The following is an 18,818-nucleotide window of genomic DNA, read 5'->3' as shown; positions in this document are numbered from 1 at the left end:
ATCATGTGTTGGGAAGAGGGGATTGTAACTTAAGATGTTGATGTATCTTCTTTACTCTTTTCCATCAGCCTTTATTGCAAGGGATCTTTGCAGGGAAACAAGCTCTTTACCAGCTCAGGAGTCTGGTTGCAGTTGGAATCAAGCAGTCTGTGACCACATAATTATTTCAGACAAAAGCAGCATGTTCTGTTAGTGGTCACTGTATATGGCAAGCTGTGCTGAAACCAGAAAGGTTTAAAACAGGGAATGTGGCTGGTATTGTGGAGGCAAAGACAAGTGAATTATGACTTTAGCCGGCGCTCCATAGCACCAGCTTGCCTACCACCTCTTCCACCAGGGCTTCAGGATTGACCCTACATGGTACCACGTGGACTAGCGAGTACAGGACTTACACCCCTGGCAGCTGGTACCACGGGGATTTTAAAATAGTAAATATTGATTCAAGTGGTTTGGAATTGGCTGCCACTGCAAATGGTGATTTGGGGAGGCCGGCTGGAGGGCGCCTAGGTTTTGTCTCCCTTGTGTAATCATCTGTCTCTGGTTTCCAGATCGCCTCTTTGTGAAGAGTTCAGTTGCCTGCTGCACTAGAACAGTTGTTCCCTCTCCTTCCCCAGCTCCCTTGTCTCCATGAGGTACAGTACAGCTAAAAGGAGCTGGTTTCTTTCTATTTTTTGGAGGGAGGGGGAGGGGATAGAGTTACTGACCAAACTTACCTGAAGGGAACAATAAAAGCAGCACCTGGTCTGGCATATAAGTTTTGCCTGGTCTTGTTCCTTCAATCTCCTGACAAGAACAAGGTTTTTATTGCTGTTAGCCCTACAGAGCTGCCCCTGTTGTAGCAGAATAAACTAAATTGTTATTAGGCCTCTTGCATAACTACCATCAAAAGCCTGACTCCAGGCTCCTTCCTCTTGGAGACAACAAACGCACAAGCCAGGAGAAATGATAGCTTGATTTTCAGAGACTGGGTTGGTTTTGCCAACAGCCTCATCAGTGTACCTGAGCAAAGAATGCTTCTGTAGGATTGGGCCATACAGAGCAGTATCTCGCTGCCTCCGTCAGTGACCACCCCTTAGAACAGGGGCAGGCAAACTTTTTGGCCAGAGGGCCGCATTGGGTTTCGTAAATTGTATGGAGGGCCGGTTGGGGAGGGGGTCGTGGCCCAGCCCCCACCTCCTATCTGCCCCTCGCCCCACTCCTGCCCCATCCAACCCCTCCCCCGTTCCCTGACAGCCCCTCTGGGACCCCTGCCCCATCCACACACACCCACTCCCTGTCCCCTGCCGCCCCATCCAACCCTCCCCTCATTCCTGACGGCCCCCCCCCCCGGAACCCCTGCCCCATCCAACCACCCCTTCTCCCTGTCCCCTGACTGCCCCCGGAACCCCTGCCGCCCCATCCAACCCCCCCTTTCCTTTCTGACTGCCCGGGACCCCTGCCCCCATTCAACTCCCTGTTCTTCCCCTGACCCCTATCCACACCCCCGCCCCCTGACCAGTCCCCTGAACTCCCCTGCCCTCTATCCAGGGCCGGCTCCAGGGTTTTGGCCGCCCCAAGCAGCCAAAAAAAAGCCGTGATCGCGATCTGCGGCGGCAATTCGGCAGGAGGTCCTTCGCTCCGAGCGGGAGTGAGGGACCGTCCGCCGAATTGCCGACGAATACCTGGACGTGCCGCCGCCCCTCTCTGGAGCGGCCACCCCCCAAGCACCTGCTTGCCAGGCTGGTGCCTGAATCCGGCCCTGCCTCTATCCAACCGGCCCTGACTCTATCCAACCCCCCCTGCTCCCTGCCCCCTTACTGTGCTACCGTGGCTGGCGGCGCTGGAGCCGTGCCGCCCATCTGGAGCTGGGCCACGCCCCCGCCGCCACCACCACGCAGCACAGAGACCGGGTCAGGCGGGGCTCTGCAGCTGTGCTGCCCCAGGAGCTCACAGCCCCGCCGCCCAGAGTATTGCGTCGGCGGCCGAGCGAGCGAGCTGAGGCTGCAGGGGAGGGGAAACAGGAGGGGAGGTGCCGGGGGCTAGCCTCCCCGGCAGGACAGTCCTGTGGGCCGTAGTTTGCCCACCTCTGCCTTAGAAGAAAGTGAAATGCTCATCCCGAAATAATGCACCTGGTCCCCTTGTGCAGTGCTTAGGCAGCACTGCTCAGCCCTTCTGTAGCAGCTGTGTGTCCATGTGTCAAACCACAGTACAGCGGTAGGTCACTACTAGGTACAAGCGGGGGTTTTCCCCTTCCTCAATCAGACGTTTGGCTTTTGTGCCTGAACTATTGCTTCTGACGTCTCTCTAGCTTAGTCAATGACTTTGATAGAAGCAGTTTAATCCTGTCTCTTTGGGCGTTTATTCTGTACTAATCACTGTGGTATTGGCCTCAGATTTTTCTGTTGCCGGATTTGCTGGGCTTGCAGCTTCCTTGCCAAAAGTAGTAGATTTGGACCCTCTCAACTTGCACCAGTCCCTGCTTTTCTGGACTGTTTGCAATGGCCAATAGCTCCTCAGTGCTGCCCGTTGAAGTGCAAAGGATGTTGGGACACGTCAGTCCAGTGTGCCTGCTGGCTCTTTGGCACAGATGTGCTTAGGAGGAAGCCCTGAAACTAACATGACAGATCTCTAGTGGGAAACTCACCCAGACCCTGGTAACTTCTTTCTTGAAACAGTGAAGAAAAATGTGTGAATTTAGTTTTTTAAATTTAAAAATCCTCCCTAAAGCTCAGTGGCATTAGCTAGCCCAGCATGATAGTGAAATGGGGAAGTAAATTGGTCCAGGATCCATGCTCATCTCCTGGAGAAAAGTCAGCTCCTTGCATGCCAGAAACTATTGTAGGGAGTGTTCTAGTCACCGCATGGTCAGTTTAGTGCTCAGCACACTAGATGGATAGACCACCATATCATGACTGAATCAGCTAACTGAGTGTTGCATACTGGGAACTTTCTGACACGCTAGAAAGGCTTCCACAATACCCAAGGTGGAGATGATGGGGAAAGTGGATCAAGCACTGACAGGTGAAATGCAAACAAAGGCCATTTCATCTCAAGGAATCATCAAAGCGTTCAGACAGCCGTGTTCCATCTATAGCCAGCCTGTCAGCAGTGTCATTTCAGAAACAGTTTCTTGGGTTGCTTTACTTTGTTTTAATTTCCCCCGCCCTCTTCTTGAGTGTTTGTCCGTTGGGCTTGAGTAAAGCTGGTTGTGCTGCTCACAGAACTAGCTGAATGGTATTGGGGCTTGCACAGTGGGTATGTCTTTACTGCATAAAAATAGGTGTGTTTGTTTTTGGTTTTACATCGCACTTCAGCTATCTCACTGCAAAATTCTAGTGGGGACCAGGCATTCTTTATTATGAGGTAACTAGATGAAGTCAGCCATGGGCGGGGGCATAATGTTCATCTTGCCTAGCTAGCTACCTCACAGTAAAAACGACAATGTCTGATGGCCTCTAGGATTTTACAGTGGGATAGCCGAACACGTCTTAGTTATCCCATGGTAAAAATTCATCTTTTTTTGGCAGTGAAGACTAAGGCAGTCGCTTTCTCTGCAATATTGTTAATTGCTTTGAACGTTACAAGCTAGCTAACCTTTCTTACACGACGAACAGGTACATGTGGCTATATTTCCCATCTGTATGTAATAGGATTTGGGTAAGATGGTAACTAGCAGTGATTCAGGATGTTGCCCCTGCTTGGTGTCTGTGCTATTTTCTTTTAATAGTGCAACTTATTCTTGATTTGAAGATGTGAACCTCCCTATCGTAATCACTTATTCATATACTTGGATTTAAGTTCTATCTCCATAACCGTCATGCGTACAGGATTATCTTGAACCTGCCAGAATTTGGGGCTTAGTTGGTACATTTGTAGTCAGGATACAGGTACTTCAGAAATCTGTGCCCATTGAAACGGTCTGAACTTTAGAGGTTGATCATCCACATGACACGTTAGATCAAAGCTTTTATACTTCATTGGCTTGGGGAGGGGCCAGCCAGTAAAAAGCTTTAATAGGTCTCTTCATCTCTAAATTCTGATGCTAAGATTCTGATTTTTTCCCTTGAAGGGTCAACACCTTTCTCTACCATTCTCTCCAGCTCCCACAGTGGCAACTGGATGAAAGATGTATTTTTTTACCAAAGAAATTCCCCATTTCCTATCTGGTAGGAGTTTCAATCCTGAGTCATTAAACCCAAGGGGGACTTATATTATAATAGCTATGACAGAATTGTTGCTATTTTTTGCAGCGATGACTTCAGTTTGTTGTAGCTGCTTGGAGCATAGAACAGTGCTGCTATGTTCCTAGTTCGCAATCTCTCATCAAACCGGGGGAGATGAGCAATCCTCCACTGTTGCTCCAGCACCAGTACTGGCAACAGTGGCAGCATTAGTGTAGATTAGACACCAATGTTCTTACCAACATGTTGGCTATACCTGCCCAGAACAGCATGGAGAGAATGGCCTAAAATTCACTTTGTGGATAGTGACGATGCTGAAAGTTGGCATCTGAGTCAGAGTCTGGGCACAACCTTTCAGAACAAACATAACGTAGGATATAGGAAAGACCTTTCAAAAGCCTACTTAGACATTTCTGACTACTCACCTCTTTTTGTGGGAGGGGAGGTATCTTCACAACCGAGACTTTTTCTTAAACCTGGCATCCTTTCTTCAGTAGTTCAGTCCTCTTTACTTAAATTTCCAGTTTGGAAAAGAGAAGAAGGGAGGGATAATTTGTGAAATGTTGAAATAGGTTAACTATTTGATAAGGATAGAAATGTTGTCTTTCTTACTCCCCTCTAATGTTCATGGGAGTTGAATCTGAGATGACTGAGACCCCCATAAAGAAGACTCAGAAATCACCAGTCACAACTTGAAGCATCTTAAAGGAGTCTGCTTTTCATAACAAGCTGAATTACCCAGCTTCACACCCCTTTAAAGGATGTCAGGTTGGACACCCAAAATCTGCTAGTTCCTCTTGAAAACATTGGCTGTAGAGACATTCCATGTCTGATGTTGATGCCCTTTAATCATTCAGATTTTCTGCTGGCAACTTTAAACTAACCTCCTGAAATTTTCTCCATGATTTCCTCTGTGAACTTCTTGTGATCTAGGGACTGTTATCTCAAACACAAACAAAGCCTTTTGCATTATGCATCTCCTACTCCCCAGGAAGGACATTGTAGTCTTGAGTGACACAAACACTGCCTGAAAAGATAAGCTAATCTCCTTATGAAAAGAATGCAGGCTGGTATTTTATGAATGTTGATGGCAGATCCTAAGGGATGTGTGTCTGTGACTTTCCAAAAATAAGTTGGAAAAGAAGATGAATGCGCTCAGGGTAAAGCTAAAGGGGGAAATATTGGACGGCAAAAGAAATGTTATTGTAGGTGTCTTCATTTGAATTATGCACTTGGGGAGACCTAAAGAGATGTAGCCTTTGCACAAGTGAATATCTCAAACTTATTTCACCAGAAATATTTAATCAGATGTTAATCATGCCTGCCTGTTTGAGTTAAAATAGATTCTAACTTTTGACTTGTTATGAGCAAAACTAGAGGGATATGGGTTGGTGGCTTTACATAGATGAAGATGCATAAAAGCAAACATTGAGTTAGTGTCTGGCAATGGTCAGTGCCATTTTGCATTTGGATGACAGCAAAATATCTGCACTAACTGCATGTATGATGTTGTTATAAAGAGATGCAGGAGGAAATGGACCCATGACATGGATTTCTTCTAATGGAATTGTAATGGCTGGGCGGGATCTTTATCCAGCTGGTCACAAGTTCTCTGACGCTAGCTTGCATTTAGTATCTTGGAATCTCTGCTCGAAGGACTATTTCTGGCTGCTACCCTTCCTTGTGAATACATGTGAGTCTCAACTCTGTATTCAAGTTATGGGTGGGGTAAAACAGTTTATTGGGTGGATGAGTCATGGATCTGTCTTGTGACTGCTCAACCTCAGGCAGGTTTCAGGCAGCTGCATGGAGAACATGGGGCAGGAGATACTCCAGGTCAGGGAGGGTAGTGTCTTTCTCTGTAAGATCAAGGCTTCTGTGGTAGCATTTGGGGAGAGAGGAAGAAAGAATGGGACAAGGGCGGGGTATGGAGAAGCCGCCTTTTGGCCTGATGACCCCCACGATTTTGGGAGTATCTTGAATTCCTCCATCTCTGAATATTGTAAGGGGCTGTTCATAAATTACGTAACACAGAATCGTGTTATGTAATTTATGGACAGTCTGTAAAGTGCAAGGCAACAATCTGTGAGCTCCTGGCTATTCTGCAATGAGCCTGGCCGCTTCTAAATGCATCTGGTTAGAACACTCTCTCTTATTTCCAGCAGCATTCATGCTTAGCCAGGGGAGTAAGGAAGTGGTGGGGAGAAGGAGATGGAGTTGTATCATGGCTAGAAACGAGCGAAGAATCGATGGGAGGTTTTTGGTTCTTGTTTGGTTTGAACTGAAACTGAATTTTTCAGGTTTTTCTTGCTAAAATGAAAAAAAAATCATTCGGGTCAAATGCAGCATTTTGAATGTTAATTTCAAAACAACATTTTCTAAACAAAATGTTTAATTGAAATGTTCTGAAATGTCTGAATTTTTTAAGGGTTTTTTTTTTTTTTTTTTTTTTGGTGGCCAAAACTATTAATTGAACTTGACCTGATTCACAAATAGATTTGCTGTCCCAAATAATATATTATTTGCCAAAAAGTCCTTTGCCTTGCTCTAATCGTGGCTAGCATTGCTCTTCCACGTTAGCTGCACACTGCTGGCTGGATTTGCTTTTACTGAATATTCGGATGCTAATATTTAAACTGTATTGTTAAATTTATTAACCTTAATTTGGGATATTGCAGATTATGTACCGGCTGTACTTTATGACTTTTTAAACCAAACTGTGTACTTTTGGATAATTTAAACATTCTACCCAGATGTATAGAAACCCTTTAACCTGTGTATTAGATAGTTTTAACATCAGCTTTAATAGAAATCCTGCTGGGCTGTGTGCTGGCTAATCTCGCGTTCCTTGCCTTTCTCTTCCTGTCTTCTGGGAACATGCCATTTGTCTCCCTGAACTTCCTCCTTTCATCACCCTGCAGACTGGCCCTTCCCAAAAACATCAGGGCTCCTTCACAACCCTTGTCCCCTTCAGTTAAAGGCTTTCAGATATAGAATAACAGAGATAAGGCGGAAAGTGGGATTAGTGGTGGGCAAAGAACTCTTGTGTCCCAAGGCAAATACGGTAAGTGGCCCAGGTTTACCTTGTCCTGTTTCATGAAGCTATGGCATGATGCCTGCATAGCGGATCTGCTGCTTGTGGTAGATAAAGATGGACTAACATGTAGGTGACCGTATCCCAGCAGATGAAGGAATGAGTGTTCCCCACAAGCTTTCTGTAGAGATGTGGGCATCAGAGCTGATCGTACCCTTTAACTTTGTCTGTAGCGCCAACATCTTGCATTTTCATGAGTTGAACTTGGGACCCGGATCTATCCACCTTTGCACAAGCCTTGGTGTCAGAGCAGTTTGTCAGAGAGAGCCCCGATCTGTAGCAGTTAGAAACTCCTGAACATGCCCAGGTTCACAAGTCACTGTCCAGGAACAGCTCCTGCCAGCTGACCCAGCCAGCCTACGGGTGTCTCTTGACCACACGTTGCCCTGAAAGATGCCATCTGCAGGTCTGCCCAGCCTTGGGGTTGGTGTTCTGTAAGTCAGTAATATGCCTGCAGGGACAGAATCCTAAACAAGGAGGGTGTCTGCTGGGCATGAGTACCTTGTGGGGCAGGAATCGCGGGTTATATGGGATCCCTGGTGTCCCTGGACCACCAATTAGGAATCCGTTCCCTCTGCTGTTGAAGGGTCACCCCAGTAGTGCAGCCAAGAGGGATTGGCAGCACAGTCCAGGAGCAGGCTGGCCTGTAGCTGGGGCAGGGGGGAGGGCCCTCATCGTACTGTTGCATATGGTGCTAAGGGAGGGAGATGCTCCCAGACCAAGGAAGAGGAAGCCAGCCTAGGAGGACTTCCCCTTCAAACTCAGGCCTAGGGTGACCAGATGTCCCGATTTTATAGGGACAATCCCGATTTTTGGGTCTTTTTCTTGTATAGGCTCCTATTACTCCCCCGCCCCCTGTCCCAATTTTTCACATTTGCTGTCTGGTCACCCTACCAAGCCCTTAGAGTAACTCAGAGGCAATGGGCCCTTTTTGGAGTTGACCAAGTAATGTTGCAGCCTCAAAACCCGGCAAGTAACCCTGCAAAGCTCTGGACCCAGAAGCGGTGATGCCACAGCTGTTCATGATGACTAGCGCTGTGATTTGAAGTGAGCTCAGCCTGCTGAAGCCTGGGTGGGTGGGGATTTGCCCTTGCACGTTGCATCATTCAGCTGATAATTGCTTGCAGCTATTTTTAGTTCTTAAGCTTTCCTCATGGAATGTCACCTTGCACCTAATGTCAGCTTGTTGGGGGTCCATGTTAGGTTAATGGCCCAACGTGGCCACATAGTTTGGCTATATGGGTCTAAAGTCTGTCTACTCACTGTCTTCCCCCAAAACATAAAATATTGCAACTCCTTTGCAAAATTCCTGATGAGGTTTCCCACTTGCTGTTCTAGCATGGGGTGCCTTTAATTTTCTAAATATTTCCATCTTAAATCTACCACGCCACTTACAAAAAAGCCACTGTTCATGTAGAGCTGCACAAAAGCAAGCTTGTGCCAAAGATTTACTAGCTGAGTAGTGGTGATCCACTCATAAGAGCTATTTCCAGGTTTGGGCTGAAATCCTCTGGGATTCTGTCACCAAACAAAGAAACCCCCAGAATCCTTTCTGAGTGTGTGTGTGTGTCTGTGTTTCTGTAGTAAGGATCATGGAGTGCAATTTAAGTGTGTTAATTAGGAGAGGTGCAAGTTAGTTGTGGAAACCAAAGCTGCTTGTTCATGTCGGGGAACGTTGTTGGGGTGGAAGGGGATGTAGTTTTCGTGGGGACTGGAAGCCAAGTCTCCGTCGTTTTATTCCTGGCACTGCCATTGGACAAATCCGTGCAGCATGCTAGATAGGTTCACCTGGGTATATCTCACCGGGTCACTTGCAGGGGCCTCGGTCATTAGTGCACCTCGATCTCTGTTATCTACCTGTGGCACACAGTAATGCAGTGTCCTGTGGGCTGTAACACTTCAGTCGAATCCAGGTTACTGGGCTCAGTGCAGGGGTAACTGGCGGGGGTTTAGTGGCTTGTGATGTGCAGGAGGTCAGACAGATGATTTGGTTGTCTCTTCTGGCCTTAAACTCCTGATACTTCTCTACTTCCCATGTGTGTGTTTAAAGGGGATTAATGTAATGCTTAATGTGTATAAGAGCTTCAGACCTTTTGATGAGAGGCAATGCATATGTGCAAAGGATTGTTTTCAATACAATTGCGGGGACTATACTAACAATTGTTGACAAAAGGTATCAGGCAACTTGGGTTAAGGTCAGTCAAGTAAACTCTTAGTGTGTTGTGTAAAACTGGCCTCGTCCTAAAAAGTTAACCAGTAACGAACTACACTGCAGAGTTACCTTCAGTTTTAATATTACTGTACCTCTTCTTTCCTTTTAATTGGATTTAAATTCATTTTAAAGTCCTGAATTTCTCCTGGGTTAGGGCTGTCAGGTCTTGTTAAATTGAGTCCTTCATTCTAATCCTACCCATCTGGTAAATTCCAGGTTAGCTTTTATTACTAGCTCTATGGCAATAACAGGCATTGTGCGGGAAACGCTCCGTATGTTATGCTAGTGGACTGCGGTGCCTACTGAGCTGTTAAGTTCTGGGGCTACTACAAGACTTGGCCTTACCCTGATAAAACGTCTCCACACTCCCCTTCACACCAGAAATGTTTGTAGACAGATTTTAGTGTGCTGTTCAGAGGCTATAAAAGCTGGACCACTGCCCCTGATTTATAGAGGTGACTTGTACAGTGAATGCAGGGCTGCCGCCTTTGTGAGTGGCGCAGCTTTGGGATAGCCTCCGCGATGGAATTCTTTAGCTCCTGCTACAAAGCATCTGGGAGAGCAGAACTAAATATGCAGATAAGAAGCACACTCTTCAGCTTGCGTTTGAAATGCAAGTCAGCCTCTGAATTTCATTTCTTAATCCTTTGCTTCCAGTTAATTATGATGCAGCCTTAATCGTGTTTTGCTCCTTTATTTCCTTTAATGTAAGAGCTGGATGCATGTGTAATCATTCTGGGAGCAGACTGGGTTCTCTAACAGTAGCTTTTCATTCTGTTAACCCTCGCATACGAATGTGTTGTTTAAATAAAATACTTGTTACCAGCCAGGACTCCTGACTGTGAGCTAATCTGCGCATTTGTGGTTTAGTGAGCTCATTTGGGAATGTGAATCCTTCCTAGGTGAAATTCCTGGGTTAGTGTGACCCGGAATTTTCATATGTTCTGTTCTTGTTCTTCTTGCCCAAGGAAACGAGGGTCCAAAATGAGCAAGAACATTAACTTACTGCAGCAACTGTCTGACTTCTGTTCACTGTACAGACTAAAAACAGCTGGGCAAACCTGACTTCACTTCCTGCAATCAGTTTTCTCTCTGGTCAGATGTAGATTTTTTTTTTTTTCTTTTTAAATAATTGACACTGATGAATGGCTTGTGTGGACACCTTGCTATGAGCCTTCTAGAATTGCAGGGCCTGACAGCCTGTCTATCCCGAGGACCAGTTGAGACCACTACCGTAGACATAGTGCACCGATGTTGCACAAGGCTTGCACAAAGGTAAGCAGAAGTGGGGGAGTGACTTTCTGCACCAATGTAGCTATGCCAAAGCAAGAATCCGCAGTATGGAGAGCCAGCCACTTTGCCCGTCCTTCTGTGCATCATTGTCACAAAATTGCCTGAGATTAAGAAGCTTTATGGGGAGGGAAGGAGATTAGCAATGTTCTCTTCAGTGTGGGTATCAGTGCCCACTCTGGAGAATGGGGGAACATCTTCGCCTTTTGTCTTTGCATGCTGCTCCTCTTTGTCCTCTCCTGGAATTCAGTTTGACTTGACAAAGTTTTGCTATTTGGGCACAATGCAACTGCACGTTCAGGCCCTGCTTGTACAGCTAGGCACTGGGAATGGGACTGTTCCCTACAAACACAGTTAGAGCTCGCACAATGCATTATTCGTTCACACGCTGGCCCAGTCTGTTTACAAAAAAATTGTCTGGAAAGTTACATTTTTGCAGATCTAAATTAGACTGCCTTAGGCCTTTGAGGGGGGGGCTGGGAGGGCTCTGAGCACTTTCAACCTGTCATTGTCTGAAGAAGATTGGAGTTTTAGAAATTCCTATTTTAATCTGTCTTGGCCCAATAACCTGTTAAGCGAGAGACAAATGAAATGGAAATCTCTAGCTCAGTGTGATCTCTACTCATTTTTATCATTGAGGACAGGCACATAAAAGCTGACCTAATCAAAGGTGCTTTGTCCCCAATTCAAATTAAGCAGGTCAGTGTGAGAGCAAAGTCCTCCTGCATTAGTGCTAGAGAGCACAGTACCACTAACTAGTTCCTTTCTCTGCTTAAAAAGCTTCCCACTCCTAGGACCTTGTCTACACTAGAAAATTGCATCACTTGATCTATACTAGTCTAGTTAAAGTGGTACACCCTCCGAGTGTATTTGCAATTATTCTGGTATAGATATTTCCCTTCCTGTGTGAAAATGGGAATAATGGTTTAAGAAACCCTTGTGCTGGTATAACTATCTCCACACTACGGGTTAGTGCTGGTATAACTATTTAGGATTTTAAAAAAAATCACACCCCTAACAGAAATGGTCTCTCAGCACAAAACCTGTGGAGACTAGGCCTTGGACTCTTAGGGTATGTCTACACTGGAAACTTCAAAGCGCTGCCACGGGAACGCTCTCACGGCTGCGCTTTGAAGTGCGAGTGTAGTCGCCGTGAGCGAGGGGATTAGGTCCATGCGCTGGGAGCCTGTCTACACTAGTGCTTTAAAGCGCTCAGACTTGCTGCACACCCCTGAGCCAGCAAGTTAGAGCACTATAAAATGTAAGTGGAGACAAGCCCTTATTTTTAAAGGGACTGGACAGTTATTGCTCTTTCTTTGACGTGGTTTGTTTTTAAAGCCAACCCTGCAAAATTCTGGCTGAGCAACCAACTTGTTTGTGTTAGGGTATGTCTACACTTGCCATTTAAAGTGGGAAAAGTCCCTTTTTTGCGAAAAAACCGTAAGAGCGTCTACACTTGCCAATGACTTTTTGCGGTGAAACTCAGAAGTTTCACTGCAAAAAGAAAACCACCTCCATGAGAGGCGTACAGCTCTTACCGGTGATGTGCAAGTGAAGACACGTTCTTCCTGTTTACATAGCTTTTAGCCTCTGCAGGATATCCCACAGCGCCTAGGTGACCGCTCTGGCCAGCAGCTCAGCTGCTCTGATGCAAGGTAAACAGACATCCACGCCTCTCCCTGTAAAGCCCCTGGAACTTTGAAACTCCTCTTCCTGTTTTCTTGGCAAGTGCTCACTTATCTGGCCAGGTGACAATGGCTGCTCCACAGGATCCCCTGCTTGGAGCAAGGCTGAGCTACTGGAGCTGATCAGTGTTTGGGGAGAGGCGGCTGTGCAGGGACCCCGGATGCCCCGCAATCACACACCCCTCTTCCCACAAGACCTATCCTCAAAATGCAGAGAGATGCACTGTGGGATAGCTGCCCTCAGTGCACTGCTCTCATCGGTGATGGATGTTCTGCAAATGTGAACACTCTCTGACACCTGTGGAAGTAAGTGAGAACGCAAACCAGTGTGTTTCTTTCACTGGTTCCCTATCACCATTGAAACTAACAGCACAAAAACTCTGCAAGTGTAGACATAGCCTTAGAGAGGTGAGTGAAATATCACTACTGTTTCTTCCCATGGCATGGTGAAAGTCGGGGAAATCTTCATTTGCACTTATGTTGGTAAACTTTTGTGAACATTTTACCAGACTGGCTTAAATTATTCCTGTGAGTTGAAGGAATCTCAGTTTTCCTTTTGACTGGGCCATGAACCTGCATAAGGACAAATCCACATGCCTCTGTCCACATCATACACTGTACTCCCCCTCCCTGTTTGCTTCCGGGAGAAGGATACAGTCTGAGCACAGCCTGGGAGCCAGGAACCTCAAGTTCTAATCCTGGCTCTGACAAAGATTTCCAGTATAGCTTTAGGTAAGCTACTCTCAGTTCCTGTTAACCTGTCTGTAAAATGAGTCTAAGGCCTGGTCTAGACACACGTTCTTGTACTGGTATAACTATTTCTGTAGCTATACCAGTATGACCTCATGGTGTGGAGATAGTTATACTGCTAGAAAAGTGCCTTGTATTGTTTACTATCTATTGTGCCATGCCGCTTAAAAGGAGGGAGGGTGGGCACGTGTGTTGATTCACCAAAGCAGGGAAAAATCATCTTTAAAAAGGAAAAATGGCTTGTAGTTTACACCACTGAACAAGGTGCAAAAATATGGAAGCACTTCTTTAAATGGGACTGTCCTTGAGAAACCTCATGCTATCTTACAATTAAAATGTTCAGGAAATAGTCTGCCTTCACTCTTATTGACCTGCAGAACACATCTTTGCGAGAGGAGGGAGAAAAAGAGTCCCATGCACAGGGCAGCTGTTACTTGGTAAAGTAGAAATGCTGATAGAAAGCCCAGGAATGATGAATTGTCTCCAAGAGACAATTTGAAAAATTGTCTTATTACCTTGCAGGGAAAAAATCAAATTAAGCTGTGAAGGTGGCGTGCCTGACTTTATAGAAAAACAAACAAAACCCTGCCTCCTGCAGGATCCACACAGAAAGCTTGTGGCTGTTGTGCTTACAAAATTTGTGTAGGTTAATCCCTTGGGGACAGCCTTATCTCGGCAGGTATGCAGCAAGTCAGTGTTTGACTTCAGGCTACAGTGCTCAGAATGGTCAGGGCTGGTGCTGCTTTGGAAGGCTTTGGCTCTGTAGAACACGTCCTCCCCACCCCGTGTAGTGAATTGTAATTAATAAGGGATTAGACAGTGAGCTATCACTGAAGTCCTGACCCAAGTCTTCTATGGGCACAGGGAATTTGATATGTTATGCAGATTATAAAAGAATGGGTCAGACTCTTAGGATCAAAGAATCCTGTAAATCGGAGATGGTAAAGAACTGTTAGGTCATAGTACGTTTCCCAGCCAAGGCATGTTTGTTCCCTCCAGTATTTATTTTCTGTTGCTTTGTTCAACCTAGTTTTAAACTACCTAGCTCTTGTTTCACAGGAGGCATTCAGTGCCTGATCACTGAGCCCTCTGTGGCTAAGTTATAATTGCCATATTGTGAGACTCAAGGACATGAAGGCATAATTCCTTTAAAAAACCCTGTCCCTTTTTTAAGTTCAGGCTGAAAATAGAATCGCTACTTTATCGAGGGATTTCAGTGCTCTTCGCTGAGTGCAATTTGGCAGCACTGCCTACGCTCCATACCAGGGCTAACTCAAACAGTGATTGTGTGGCAAAGGATGCGTTGTTATGGACACTGGGTAAAATGATGCCAGATGTGCTCTGAGTGGGGTGCCCTGTGCCAGGAGTGCAGCTGGCACTTACACACACAGACCTCTGCTTCCTCTTGTCTGAACACTTTTGCACATGGATCTTAAGTGCTGACAAATATGCCGTGCAACAGGCCCAAAAATGCAGTCTCTGCTCCAAAAACCTTACAGCCGAAGAACAAACCCAAGGGGTGTGTAACTTGGAGGGGATCGAGTTGTTTTTTCGTGGGTGGGTGTTGTGAAAGAATCCTGGAGGGATTTGAATGAAGAGGGTAGTGGCTGGTGAAATGGGTTTGTAAGGTCTTTTCCATGCACAAGGAAGCACGAAATGACAGAAACAGCCAGAGTGGGAGCGCAGTTTACATCCTAGTCTGGATAAGGCCCCAGAGATATTCAGGCATGATGACAGCACAGTAACATGTTTGAAAAGTCTTAGTCTAGACAAGGCTCCAGCCTTTAAAATGGGCTAGATTGATTGAGCTAAAGCGTAGGTTCCTCGCTAGCATCGCAGTTGTTGTCCACAGATGGCCTGAAAGCAGCCCTGCGTAAGTAACACTCCTTTCACGCTCTGTGGGTTTTCTACATCCTGCAGACTCTGAATATGGTGCAGGAAACACATCAAACGAGGCTGGGTGTCCTCTGAAAACTCTGCTCTAGGAGCTTATTAGACCCCTAAATGTGTCTGTATCTGGAGATTCTCAGCTAATTCTGGGAATATCAGCTGGTTTTTGTGTGAATTAACTCCTTCCCCCACCCTCCGGCAGCTTGTACAGCTGATTGGTGGGCATTCCTCAAGTGTAAATGCTTATTCGTGTTGCGTCCTGAGTTATTACATCATGGCACTGCAGGCTTATTTTGTGGTAACTGAAATAATTACTGCTTAGTAAGGATGAGGCTGTGATGTGGTGACATTTATGTGATTAGCTAATCACACATGTATTTTGAAAGGCAGCCCATTCTTGTGTTCCAAGCGAATTTTTAGTGGGAGGTTAGAAACACAATCTCATAATGGAAGGCAGTTAATTACCTTAATCATTAATTTGTTTTTTCATTGGTAGAGGGGGGGAAGAGGAGAATTTGCTCATCATATTAAAATGGATTCAGCTTGTTGAACCCTTTCTGCCACTATGCAGCAGATAATAGGCATTTTGTGTGACAAGTTCTCGTGAGTGCAAAAAGATGCAAAACAGACGGGTTCTCTGAGTGATAGTGACTTGACATGACATGCATACGCAGATGCCGCAATATGAGCAGAACATACTGTTTCTCCTCACTTCAGACCCTTTGGGTAGGTAACAAGGCACCAGGTCAAACCTCTATCCTCGAAATTTATGAAGGGTATGTCTACACTTAAACTGCTATAGCAGCACTTTTGTAATGCTGCACTGGAGACGCTGGGGTTCTTCCATCGGTAGCTAGGTTGACAGAAGAATTCTGCCATTGATTTACACCGGGGGGGGGGGGGGGGCGAGGTCAGCGTAACTACATGTGGATTTTTCACACCCCTGAGGGATGTAGCGATGCCCATGTAAGTTCTCGGTGTAAACCAGCCCTTAGGTCTGAGACTGTGAGCTCTTGGGCGCAGGGATCTTGTCTTTTTTAATATGGCGGCACAACATGTACTGCAATGGGGCCTGATCTAGAGTGGTATCTCTAGACAGACTGGTGTGAGAGATTGCCCTGTAATATGCTTTGTATACTTCTGAGTATCAGGGGTACTAGAGCAAGCGCTTTCAGCTTCCCGGGTTATTGCCGTTACAAGGGTAGGCACGAACCGTATATAAATCCTTATGTACCCTTATGTAAATGTGAAGTTTGTGGGAAGGAACCGGAGCTGGGGATGGGTGCTCATTGTCATATACAAATCCAGATAAGGGTGTGCAAAATTTAGCCACAGACTGGGGCAGCTGGTGAAAATAGATGGCCCGGTGCAGTTTTGCATTTCAAGGCAAACAGCAGTCACGCTTATGGGCTCTACAGATTGGAACCTCCTCTCCCTCGGAACTCCAGGAGGGGTTTCCTAGCCGCCCCTGCAAGCCTCGCCTCTCCAGCTAATGCAAGGGTTGCTGTCTAGGCAGAGAGCAAAGTCACCTCGCAGGAACGTTGCACAGTATTTCCCTTCAGAATAGTGGTATTAGGTGCCCAGCTCTGCACTGTTGACTTGCTCTCTCGAGTAGCAGCAGCCATCTGTACATCTCTAACAGACTTCTCCAAGGTGCTCTTCTTTCCACCTAACTTTAATAATCCACGTGCTTTCATTGTGCCCAGGGCTCCGTGTCCAGTTCTTTGTGGGCCGCCATCACAGTGGCGTAGCTGTCCCCCTTGCTAGCAAGCTGGGTAGACTCAACAAGAATTGAATGGAGATAAAGAATGAATTACCCAGTCACCAGGGCTGGCTCCAGGCACCAGCTTGTCAAGCAGGTGCTTGGGGCGGCCGCTCCGGAGAGGGGCGGCACGTCCAGGTATTCGGCGGCAATTCGGCGGACGGTCCCTCACTCCGCCTGGGAGCGAAGGACCTCCCGCCGAATTGCCGCCGCAGATCGCAATCGCGGCTTTTTTTGGTTTTGTTTTGTTTTGGCTGCTTGGGGCGGCCCTGCCAGTCACCTTTGGAAAACAGGAAGGGGGAGGTGTGCTCCAGGCCAGCAAGGTGTGGTGTGGGGGGAGCTTTCAGTCCCACTGTCCAGGTTATACCTGTGGCGAAGAAAAAGAGAGTTTGTCTCTTGAAGTGTCACCGCGGCACTTTTCTCATGCATTACTTTCACCAGAGCTTATCTACACTTGAAATGCTACAGCGTGGGTAATACACCCCCTGGAGAGGTTCACTCCACCGTTAACTCCGCTTAACTACCATGTGAAAACTTCACACCCCTGGGTGACCTAACTTTTAGTGTAGACCAGGCCTCAATAGAGGACAATAAAACTGGAACTTTATCTCTGCCTCTTGCTTAGCCCTTCCTTGTCTAGAGTGGCTGTCTCTGGATTGATAATTCTGGGTTTAAAGGCGAGGCTGGAAAACTGTTCCAGGAATAAAACCTCACTTTATCACTCAGCGCCGACCTGTTTCCTCTGTCTGCACTGCTGATGTAGTCACTTGCCATTTCCTTGGCGCTCTATTTACTGCTGGCCACTTGACTGAAGTAAGGCATTTGATCCGTCTTCTGGGGTAGGCACTGAACCTAATTTTAAGAGTTGGAATTCTTGGAGTCCTCAGTATTGAGCAGGAACCAGCTGTTATGTATTGGAAGTGATATCTGAGACTCCATCTAAACTGGTCCAATCCTCATGTTCCCTGCCTCTTGTGCACATAGGAATCTTTGTTCATGATGGGGGAGGCGGGTAGTTACTGAGCACTACTCAGCAGGTTCACTTACAGGAATTCAGAGCCATGCTGATGTTGATTTCAGTGGAGTTACACCAGCAGGGAATTGACCAATGGTATTCTGCTTTTGCTGCCTTACCCTGTAGAGCTCACGTTTGCTGCACCCTCCTGGCAAATGGAAGTAGTTCATAACTTCACTCTTTTACTTGAAGGTCTTTTAAATCAAGACCAGTTTTAAAGGCTGGTCGGGTTTTATCTCATTACTTCACTAATCCCTTTCTCTAATTATATTACTGACCTTGCGAAAAGACGCAGAAAGATGGTGTGTGCTGGAATGTAGCCAGGAAGCTGCATTTTAAAAACCAGTCCACTGTCTGCTCTTTTTATTGACTGTTCGGATTTATAGAATGTCCCAGACTCTGGGCTCTTTCATGTGAATTTCTATAAAATCCACGCTGTACCCAGAATTCATAATGGGACACTAGCAGTAAGCTGCTTTGCCTATCCTGATAATTGTACCCTGAAAATTTGAGACCTGCTACTCTGACCCCTACTGATGCTCAGAAGGATCCAAAGCATGTTTAAAAAGCAGCGACGTGGATACGTGCAATGCTGGGAATGCTCAGACTCGTGACAGGTGTCCTGTATAGTGCACTAACTTGCCTACCAGAATTTGGCTAGGCCCCTGGGCTCACTCCTGACTGGCAGTGAAGTGTGCCGTAAGGACTTCTGCAAGTGGTGGGGCACAGTAACCTCTGTCACGTGCCATCGGGGAGAAGGGATCTGCAGTGCACCCTCCTCCCCCAAACCAGCCCCAACACTGAGTTCTGGCATTGAGGGTGGAGCCCAAGCCTTGGTGCTGCACTTAAATGCCCATGGCCACTTGGCCCGTCAGAGGGCAGCACAAAATGAGCAATATATGTGGTACCGTTGGCCTTCCTGTGGGTCGTGGCTCACCCGCAGCCTTGCTCTCGTCTCTG

At 46.5% G+C, this 18,818-nt stretch overlaps 1 protein-coding gene across 1 annotated transcript in view; it reads left to right on the top strand.

Annotated features, from left to right (window-relative positions):
* The window catches only part of RHOC (ras homolog family member C), a 33,262-nt gene that overhangs the window by 9,135 nt on the left and 5,309 nt on the right, over nt 1-18,818 (top strand). The gene's annotated exons all lie outside the window — the stretch shown is intronic.

The sequence above is a fragment of the Emys orbicularis genome, chromosome 4 (assembly GCF_028017835.1).
Source record: "Emys orbicularis isolate rEmyOrb1 chromosome 4, rEmyOrb1.hap1, whole genome shotgun sequence".
Classification (NCBI taxonomy): domain Eukaryota; kingdom Metazoa; phylum Chordata; order Testudines; family Emydidae; genus Emys; species Emys orbicularis.
Note: the sequence above shows the minus strand (reverse complement) of the source record. Positions and strands in the feature narration are given on the sequence as shown.